Here is an 11,506-nt window from a genome sequence, read left to right as displayed (position 1 = left end):
TTTTGAAATACATTATAAAAAGGAGCAGATAATAGTCTCCCTAACTTTCTTACTAGAGAATATTTAACTCAATAAACTCTTTTACAGGATAATGCGGCCATCCTGGAATTCTTCCTCTAATAGAGGAAGAAGACGAGGACGAGGGAGATACATATGGGCAGTAATAATGTTCTGGCTCAACTAGGAAATCAAAGGCTAATAGCCGCAAATATTGCAGGTACATCTATTGGAATATCAGGAATTGATGCTAATCACCCAATGTACAAAGAATTTATGGATTTTATACAATCCAAACAACAAACACAGCCATCATATTCAGAAATAGTCAATGAAGAAGCTATGAAAAATGTAGAAATATATGATAAGAATGCAATAGATGAAATAATATTCATCTTAGAACCAAGGGATTTACAATGGAAAGATGATCCTTGGCAAATAATGACAAGGTATTTTGATACAACATCATATGTTGTACCTACTTATAAATACAGAATGCATTATGAGACTGTACTCTCATCAATAGGGTCTGCTGAATTCCAGCACTTTTACCTAGCAAATACTAAAAAAGTTTATAACTTTTCAAAGATTATAATAAAAAAGATTGTCACCCCAGAAGAATGGGGAACGAGCACTATGAGGGAACGAGAATACACTCACCCAGAACAAAAAACCATGGTTAAATTTAATTACTGGGATTATATTGAAAGATTTAATAAAGCTTTATTATACGAAAATGCTAACAGAAAGCATTCGTGATTTCTAAAATTTGTTCTAATAATTTCAAACAACATATACCAAATTGGTTTTGTAAGTGGTGGACTTTATATGGTCCTACATTATTCTCCCTGAAGAATACAAAAAACTATATGCTGAATGGGTAGATGTTTCACCCAAAATTATATAACTTCAACAACAAGATATATATTTCAAAGGAATATCATTAATGTACTTTTTTTATAGAATTCTCAATCACATGGATAATGAAACGGACGATAGAGGTCCAAACAGATGGACAGGGATTTCCGTGTTTGAAGCAAAAATTTCATACAAAATTTTGGAGTAAGTTACTCCACAAGGATGCGAAAGAAAGCTTCATGGAAGAGAAATAATAGAATCAATAAATATTTCAATAGAGGTTAATAAAAATCAAACCGAAGTACTATATGGGAAGGAAGAAATTAGTCCTTTCAAACAAATATCTAGAAAGTTACAGATGAAAAAAGGAGTTATATCTAAATCTGAACTTCTTGCTTCATACATGGAAGAAGTTAAAAAAGATTTAATAAAACATTTGGGAAGAAATTTCACAGATGATATGTCAGTAGCCACATCTAATGAAGATGAAGACAATTGCTTAGCAGGAGAATCTCAAAGTATGAATAGTACTGAAGAAATGAACATAGAAGCATTTCTGCAACAATTTCAAAACCAAATAGAAGAATTTTCTAGTTCAAAATAGTCCAAAGACAAGAGAACAACAATGAATTAAAAGTTGGAATAAGTTTTTAATAATTTCAAACTTTTATAAAGCAATGGGACCCTATGTCGGTTCAATAATGTAATATGATGAAAGCACTTATGTCATAGATTTTAACATTTTCTTAGATCCTTCTCCATAAAAGGATCCTTTTTCTATTTTCTAAAGCAGACACGAAGCCACACATCTTTTGTATTCCTCTTTCTACTCTTGTAAATTTCTACATTTATGTTAAATAAAATTTCAGCTGTTCTTGTTATCTGCTTTTGCAGATCTACTTAAGGTATTATTATTATTATTCTTATTTCAAAATTATTTTTATTCTTGTCTAGCCTAAATGATAGGCTAAACACTTAGTGACAAATTAATATCAACCTAAACTATTGATAACATGGAACTTGGACTGTTCCGATATTTCTATGGTCGAAACAGTGTAGTTGGAGAGTGGGAAGATCTTGGCTTAGTCCAGAGTTCCTGTTAAGGGCCCATGTTAAGCCATGTGTGAGGCGTTTTTTGGGCTATGTTGGAACCATAAAAGATCCTTCCATCCTCGGACTATCTAATTCGTAAACGAACCGATAGTTACATAGAAGCGATCCCATCGTATTGGTTCCAAATGTCGAGGTCTGTATGGCCGTGCGGACTACCGCGTAAACATTAATATATGACAGTACATCAAATATTAATTAGGCTCCACAACCTAACAGTTTTTTGGTCCCAGATCTTTGTCTTGCTGAAACAAATAGTAAAGCTAATTGAAGCAACTTGCAGAAACTTACTATGGGCTAGAGGCACTGAAATGTCAAAGAAAGCTTTATTAGCTTGGTATAGAGTTTGCCATTCTAAGTATGGTGGTGGTATAGACATTCTTGATATCTCTACTTAGAATAAGACACCAATAAACAAACTCGTATGGAACATTTGCAATAAAAAGACAAAGCTTTGGATAAATGGATCTATAGCTACTATGGAGGGAGGAGGAACTTAATGTAGGACCTTTCAAGGCAAGCAACCTTGTCTGCACAAAAGATTCTCAAAGCAACAAATATTTAAGTAGAGAAGGGCATGTTGTAACATATTCCCACCACATGTCATACTTCTCGAACAAAGAATTCTATAACAAGTTGAGAGGCAGTACCAGAAGTTTCATAGAGATAGCTAACTTGTAATAGTATGGGTTTTCTCAGGTATGTGTTCATGCTGCACACAAGAGACTTACTACTCGTGATAGATTGCATAAATGGGAAAAGAAAAATGAGACCATTGCATACTTATTCTTTGAATGTCATGTATGAAAGATGTTGGTGCAATGAATGAACATCAATAGAGACCTTATGCAATCAAATGAAAAATTGTTACAATAAAAAAGGAAGAACTTCAAGTCTAGAAGGTGTAAACAGTAGAAAATCGCAACTATAAATTGCTACAAGAAATCTGAAAGTGAAGAAGAAAGCTTAAGTTTTCTTGAGTTAAATTATTTTTTCTTACATGATGTTTCATTACATATGGTGTATTTATAGATAAAGTGTGATAATCACAACCACATGATAAGCAAAATATCTCACACAAAACTATGTACCTATGTGGCTGATCCTAACAACTGGTATCAGAGCTAAGGAGATTCAACACGATCACAGAAGATGGATAGTTCGAAGCTTGGAATCGAAAAGTTTGATTGATCCGATTTCAGTTTCTGGAAGATGCAGATCAAAGATTATCTGTACCAGAAAGATCTTCACGAACCGTTGACCGGGGTGAAGTCGGAATCCATGACGGAGGAGAAGTGGAAACTCAAGGATCGCCAGGCTCTAGGGTTGATCCGGTTGACTTTGTCAAGAAACGTGGCGTTCAACATCGTGAAGGAGAAGACTACGTCCGGTCTATTGAAGGCACTGTCAAACATGTATGAAAAACCATCGGCTATGAACAAGGTATATTTGATGCGTAGATTGTTCAATTTACAGAAGTCTAAGAATGGATCCTTTTCTGATCATATAAACGAGTTCAATATGATTGTAAGTCAACTCAATTCTGTGGATATTAATTTCGAAGATGAAATTAAGGCCTTGATTTTGATATCATCTCTGCCCGAGTCTTAGGATACTGTTGTTGCTGCGATTAGCAGTTCCCGTGGATCTGAGAAACTGAAGTTTGATAAAATCCGTGATGTTGTTCTTAGCAAAAGTATTCACAAACGAGAAGTGGGAGATTCATCGGGCAGTGCTCTCAGCGTTGATTGAAGGGGGAGAAGTAAGACGAAAGGCCAAAATCAACACGGTCGATCAAAATCAAAGAATCGAGGAAAATCCCTGAACAGATCAAACGTGACTTGTTGGAACTGTGGAGAAAAAGGGCACTTTCGGACGAACTGTACAAAGCCAAAGAAGAAACAGAATCAAAAAATTTGGAGATGACAATGATTCTGTAAATTCAGCAGAGGACATTGGGGATGCTCTAATCCTTAGTGTGAACAGCCCGGTTGAATCATGGATTTTGGATTCTGGTGCATCTTTCCATTCGTCTCCAAGCAAGGAGTTGTTCCAAAATTTCAAATCTGGAAATTTTGGAAAAGTATATCTTGCTAACAATAAAGCCTTAGAGATTGAAGGAAAGGGGGATGTTCGCATAAAGACCACCTCGGGAAACCAGTGGATATTGGAGGATGTCAGATATATTCCTGGGATCAAGAAAAATCTNTATTCCCGGGATCAAGAAAAAGCTGATCTCTGTTGGTCAGTTGGATAGCACGGGATATGCAGCAGAGTTTGGGAAAGGTTCGCGGAAGATCGTGAAAGGTGCTATGGTAGTAGCTCGTGGCACCAAATCTGGAACCTTGTACACCACTGCAGGGTGTATAAACATGGCCGATGTTGCTGAAGGTGCTTCCGGTTCATGTCTGTGGCACAACAGACTTGGACACATGAGTACTAAAGGAATGAAGATGCTGGTTGCAAAAGGAGCATTAGAGGGTCTGAAGTCTGTTGATATGGGTCTTTGCGAGAGCTGTGTTATGGGCAAACAGAAAAGAGTAAGCTTCATAAAGACTCCTAGAGAGCCAAAGAAAGTGCGGTTGGAAATGGTCCATACAGATGTTTGGGGACCATCTCCAGTATCATCACTTGGAGGATCCAGATTCTATGTTACCTTTATTGATGATTTCAGCAGAAAGGTATGGGTTTACATCTTGAAGCATAAGTCAGATGTGTTTGAAACTTTCATGAGTGGAAAGCTGAAGTTGAGAATCAGACCGGTTTGAAAGTCAAATGCCTAAGGTATGACAATGGAGGAGAGTATGACAAATCAGAGTTCAAGGCATTCTGTGCAGCTGAGGGAATCAGATTGATGAGAACAGTTCCTGGTAAGGCAAGGCAGAATGGAATTGCTGAGAGGATGAATAGAACATTGAATGAGCGTGCAAGGAGTATTAGGATACACTGTGGGCTGCCCAAAACACTTTGGGCCGGATGCTGTGAGCACAGTTGCATACTTGATCAACAGGGGACCATCAGTTCCTTTAGGGTTCAAGATTCCAGAGGAGGTGTGGACAGGAAAAGAACTCAAGTACTCACACTTGAGGACTTTTGGTTGCACTGCTTATGTTCATGTTGATCCAGAAAAGAGAGACAAGCTTGATGCCAAGGCTGTGAAGTGTTACTTCATAGGATATGGTTCTGATTTGTTTGGTTACAGGTTTTGGGATGACAAGAACAGAAAGATCCTGAGACATTGTGATGTGACATTTGATGAGTCTGTCCTGTACAAGGACAGAGAGCAGAAGGTTCTAGAGATTACAAAGCAAGTGGGAGTTGAGGTTGAGTTGGAGAAGAGTAACCCCAGAGATGTCGAAGCAGATACTCAACCAACTCCTACTGAAGAATCTGAAGTGGAGCAAGTTACACCTGACCAGGTGTTAAGGAGATCATCCAGATCCATCAGGGCACCAGATAGGTATTCACCTTCATTACACTATCTATTGCTGACTGATGAGGGGGAACCAGAGTCTTTTGATGAGGCCCTACAGGTGGAGGATTCGATCAAGTGGGAGCAAGCCATGGATGATGAGATGAGGTCACTTGAGAAGAACGACACATGGGTGTTGACTGAGCTACCTGCAGGGAAGAGAGCTTTGCTGAACAAGTGGGTGTTCAGAATCAAGACTGAACCAGATGGCAAAAGAAGGTTCAAGGCTCGTTTAGTGGTTAAAGGATATTCACAAAGGAAAGGTATTGATTATGCTGAAATATTCTCTCCTGTTGTGAAGTTAACCTCTATTCGAATTCTGTTGAGTATTGTTGCATCGGAGAATTTGCATCTAGAGCAAATGGATGTAAAAACATCGTTTTTACATGGAGATCTGGACAAAGAGATCTATATGCAGCAACCGGAAGGATTTGTGGTTCCAGGCAAGGAACACATGGTGTGCAAGCTCACCAGGAGCTTGTATGGACTAAAGCAAGCACCAAGGCAGTGGTACAAGAAGTTTGACTCCTTCATGACCAAGAGTGGATTCTGCAAAGCTGAAAAGGATCCTTGTTGTTACTTCAAGAAATACACTGATTCATATGTCTTTCTACTCTTGTATGTGGATGATATGTTGATTGCAGGATCTAGTATGAGGGAGATTAACAATCTGAAGACAAGGTTGTCTGCAGCGTTTGAGATGAAAGATTTGGGTCCAGCAAAGCAGATTTTGGGGATGAAGATTTCTCGGGATAGATCTGCTGGCACTTTAAATCTATCTCAGGAGTTGTACATTGAGAAGGTGCTGAGCAGATTCAGGGTTAATGATGCTAAACCCAGGACTACTCCATTGGCAAATCACTTTAAATTGTCAAAGGAGCAGTCACCCAAGACTGCCGAGGAGCGTGATCACATGGCACTTGTTCCATATGCTTCAGCAGTTGGTAGTTTGATGTATGCTATGGTCTGCACTAGACCTGATATAGCACATGCAGTGGGAGTTGTTAGCAGGTACATGGCGAACCCTGGGAAAGAGCATTGGGAAGCTGTGAAGTGGCTTCTGAGATATCTGAGAGGTACATCCAGTACTTCACTTTGTTTTGGCAAAGGCAAGGTGACTCTACAGGGTTTTGTGGATGCTGATCTTGGTGGGGATGTTGACTCGAGCAAGAGTACATCCGGGTACATTTACACCATAGGTGGAACAGCAGTGAGTTGGATGTCCAGGCTTCAGAAGTGTGTTTCTCTTTCATCTACTGAAGCTGAGTATGTGGCAATAGCTGAAGCTGGGAAAGAGATGATATGGCTGGCAGATTATCTTGAGGAATTGGGCAAGAAGCAGAGCGAGAAGATTCTTTACTCAGATAGCCAGAGTGCCATACAGTTGGTGAAAAATCCAGTCTATCATTCGAAGACAAAGCACATCAGAAGGCGATACCATTTCACTCGCAGGGCAGTGGAGGATTGTGATATGTGCTTGGAGAAGATAGAGGGTGCAAAGAACCCGGCAGACATGTTGACGAAATGTGTTGATGTTGGGAAACTGAGGTTATGTAAAACCTCGGTTGGTCTTCTGTAGTTGTTGCTACAGATGTTGCGGTGTGGTAAAAATGTTGATGATGAAGAGATTTTATTTGAGAATGTATTTTTTGGATGACTGAGTCAGTCTCCAAGTGGGAGAATTGTTAGGTAGTAGAGCCTGATTAATTTTAGGTTTTCCTATTTATTCTCTATTTTAGGCTTTCCTATTTATTCTCTATTTTAGGTTTTCCTATTTATTCTCTGTAACCAAAAATACTCTGATTTATTAATATAAATATACCTCACCGCCGTGGAAGTTTACTCACGGGGTGTTACCACGAAATATTGAGTTTTCTCTTTCTCTCTCTAGAGCTCTCATCTCTTCTCTTGAAACTTCTTGTGTTCTTCATTCATCTAGTGTGTGTGCGTGAATTCGATCCTAACATCACTAAACACCACTCAATTTAAATCAAGACTAACATATCTACTACAAAATATCTCCAAGCTAGGAGTTTCTAGACATTACTTTTCTAACATATCCAATACAAAATATCTCCAATCTAGGAGTTTCTAGATAAATCTTAATTTTCTAACACTCCTCCTTAAGATTTTTATTTGAAACTCCTTGCATCAACCTTTGAAACTCAAACTTCTTAGTCGAAAGAGCCTTGGTCAGAATATCGGCCTGCTGATCTTCACTGATGCAATGCACCAACTTAAATTCACCATTCTTCTCGGCATCTCTTAAAGCATGAAACCTTATGTTGATATGCTTTGTTCTTCCATGCTGCCCCGGATTTTCAGCCATCGCAATGGCTGATTTATTGTCCACGTAGATCACTGTTGGTTCTTTTGGCAACAAATTCAATTCCAACAAGATCTTTCTTAACCAGATTGGTTGATGTGTAGCAGATGTAGCAGCCACATACTTTGCTTCTGCTGAAGATTGTGCTTACAATATCTTGCTTCTTTGTGCTCCAAGAAAAAATGCCTGAACCAAACGAAAAACAATAACCAGAAGTGCTTTTGTAATCATCCAAACATCCACCCCAATCACTATCTAAATAGCCAATAAGATATCCATTCTCCACATTTTTCTATACCAGATTCCATAATTAATCGTCCCTCAAATATACCTTAACACCCTTTTAGCGGCTCCAAAATGCTTAGTGTTGGGACTTTGCATATATGATATAGCAAACTGACAGCGAACATTATGTCGGGCCTAGAAGCTGCTAGATACAATAGACTTCCAATTAGACTTCTATAAACTTTTGGATCTGCCCTCTCTTTGCATCATCCTTCATTAATTTTTCATTCACAACAAGTGGAGATGGAACAACTTTGCACTTGTCAAGCATGAAACTTTTTAACAGATTCAAGGCATACCTCTTTCGGGACAAGAAAATTCCTTCACAAGATTGAGTTATCTCCATTCCCAAGAAAAACTTCATTTCTCCTAGATCGGTCTTCTAAAAAACTTTTAGCATTTCATTTTTAACTTCTTGAACCGCAAGAGGATTTTCACAGGTAATCATCAAATCATCGACATAAACTGGTATCATAATCAACATTCCATCTTTTTGCCTTTTGAAGTACAAAGTAGGCTCATTTAGGCTTCTGTTGATGCCTTGAGACAGAAAATGAGAATCCAGCCTACTATACCAAGCTCTTGGGGCTTGTTTAAGACCATAGAGAGCCCTTTTAAGCTTGTACACCTTGTCTTCTTCACTTGCAACTGTAAAACCTTTAGGTTGTTCACATATATGTATTAATCAATCAATACGTTGAGAAATGCATATTTTACATCCAAATGGAAGATTTTCCACTTGTATTGTGCTGCGAGAGCGAGTAGAAACCTTACTGTCTCATGCCTCGCAACAGGAGCAAACGTTTCTCCAAAATTCACTCCAGGCTGCTGAGAGTAACCTTTAACTACAAGTCTAGCTTTATGCTTGAAGATGGAGCCATCTGGATTGTACTTTGTTCGATAGACCCATTTGACACCGATTACATTCTTCTCTTCTGGCTTATCAACCAACTCCCAAGTATCATTTTTATTAATCATGGAAAGTTCCTCCTCCATTGCTGAAATCCACACTTTGTGGTTTGCTGCTTCTTCAAATGAGGATGGTTCAACAAGAGCAAAATTGCATTGCTCATAAACTTCTGCTAGTGATTTGGTCTTCAAAACAGGAGAGTCTGTAGTCAATTCAACATTTGAATTGTTTTTTGTTCCAGCAATAGGAGTAGAGAAAGTATCACCTTTTTGCTGATTTGGAGTTGCAGCTGAAGTATTCCTACCTTGGTTCTTCACAACAGTATCTCGATCCCAATCATAGTGGCTAGACTCATCCACTACAAGATCTCTACTAACAATCACCTTCTTACTAATAACATTGTACACTTTGTATCCTTTTGCAATTATACTATAGCCCAACAGAACACACAGTTGTGCCTTGCTGTTTAAGTTGCCTCTTTTAGCATCAGGAACATGTGCGTAACATACCGAACCAAATACCTTCAAGTGTCTTGCAAACGGCTTGATACCCTTCCGTGCTTCAAACGGTGTCATGTCTTGGACTGCTCTAGTTGGTAATCTATTTAGCAAATAGACAGCAGTATTGACTGCTTCAGCCCAAAAATATTTAGACATCTTCTTTTTTGCCAATATGCATCTTGCCATCTCCATCACAGTTCTGTTCTTCCTCTCAGAAACCCCGTTCTGTTGTGAAGTGTAGCTAACAGTGAATTGTTGTTGGATAACCAAATATTTACAATACTTGTTGAATTGATACGAAGTATATTCAGCTCCATTATCGAATCTAATAAACTTCAATTTACAGCCACTCTCCCTTTTAACCATAGCTTTGAATTCTTTGAAAACGGAAAACACTTGATATTTGCTACTAGAAAGTAGACCCAAGTCATTCGAGTCAGATCATCTACAAAGAGAACAAAATATTTGTTTCCACTCAAAGAAGTCGTCCTCATTGGTCCACACAAATCTGTATGAACCAACTCTAGCTTTTCTTTAGCTCTCCAAAGACTTCCTTTAGGAAAGGATCTTCTATGCATTTTACCAAATTAACATGACTCACAAACATCTCTACACATGTCAATTTTGGGTACTTCAAGCACCATACCCTTTGATTGCATATACACCAGTGAGCTAAGATTATAATGACCAAACCCTTTGTGCCAAAGCCGAGTATCACTCAATTCAACATTAAAAGAGCAACTATCAATAGAATAGCGTGAAATTGGAAAGGAATTGTCAATCATGCTAATTTTAGCTACTTCACATCCTTTATGATCATAAATAACACATTGTTTGTCCTTAAAATTAAGAGAATAATTTTTATGAAGCAATTGAGCAACACTTAACAAGTTTTGAGTCAAATTTGGCACATAAAGAACATCATTAATTATTTTCGTACCTTCGTCAGTTGGAAATTTACTGACTCTCTACCATGAGCTTCCACCAATGAGCCATTTCCAAGCTTCACTTTGGTTCTATCAGATATGTCCAAGGTAACAAATAGATTCTCATCAATCACCATGTGACTTGTGCACACGCTATTACATTGGTCAATATGTGATGTGTGCGAGGCCATGAAAACCTCCTTCTCTGATTTTCCAACCTGGTGATCATCTGCGAAATTCACTCGATGGGAAGACTGGCCACTTTGATTTTGATTTTGCCTACAATACTTCTCAATGTGACCATACTTCTTACAATATCTACATTGAATTGGAGGCCTCTTTGAATTCTGCCAACAATTCTTCTCTAAGTGGTTTGTCTTCTTACAGATGCCACAAGGTGGAAATTTTCCTTTTATCGACAAATCACCTTGATTTTCACCAGATTTTACCTCTCCAAATTTATCCAACCAAACTATTCTGCTTTCCTTTTGATGCTTGAATTTATGCCTTGCTTGAAAGGCGTATTCTACTATCCCTTCACTTCTCATAGTGACTCGTTGCTCTTGTACTTGCGATTTGGAGATTAGCTCGGCTATTGTAAGAGTAGTCAAGTCACATGACTCTTCAATAGCTGAGATTTTTTATTCAAACTTGTCTGGAAGACTGACCAAGATGTTCTCTACAACATTCTGATCTGGAAAGGTTTCTCCAAGGATTCTTATCTAGTTCACATTCTCCATCAGCTTTGAAGAGTATTCTTTCACACTGTCTGAGTCTTTCATCTTCAAAAGCTCAAACTCTCTCTTTAATGCTAAGAGTCTAACAGACTTTACTCTATTGTTGCCTTCAAACTCCTCCTTTAACTTATCCCAAGCCTCTTTGGTTGTTTCACAAGTCAGAATCCTCGTAAACATCACGTCTGTAAGACTTGAATGTATGCAAGTGAGAGCTCGTGGAGATCTAGTCACCAACTCATCATACTTCTTAAATTCATTGAGTGTATCATTCACTTGTCAATGGCTGGACAACAGGTTTTCCAAGCTCAACAACTTTCCATAAGTTGAGAGCCTTTAGATAAGCCTTCATTTTGATGGCTCATATGTGATAATTCTCTCCGGTAAA

The sequence above is a fragment of the Solanum pennellii genome, chromosome 5 (genome assembly GCF_001406875.1).
Source record: "Solanum pennellii chromosome 5, SPENNV200".
In the NCBI taxonomy this organism is placed as follows: Eukaryota; Viridiplantae; Streptophyta; class Magnoliopsida; order Solanales; family Solanaceae; genus Solanum; species Solanum pennellii.
Note: the sequence above shows the minus strand (reverse complement) of the source record.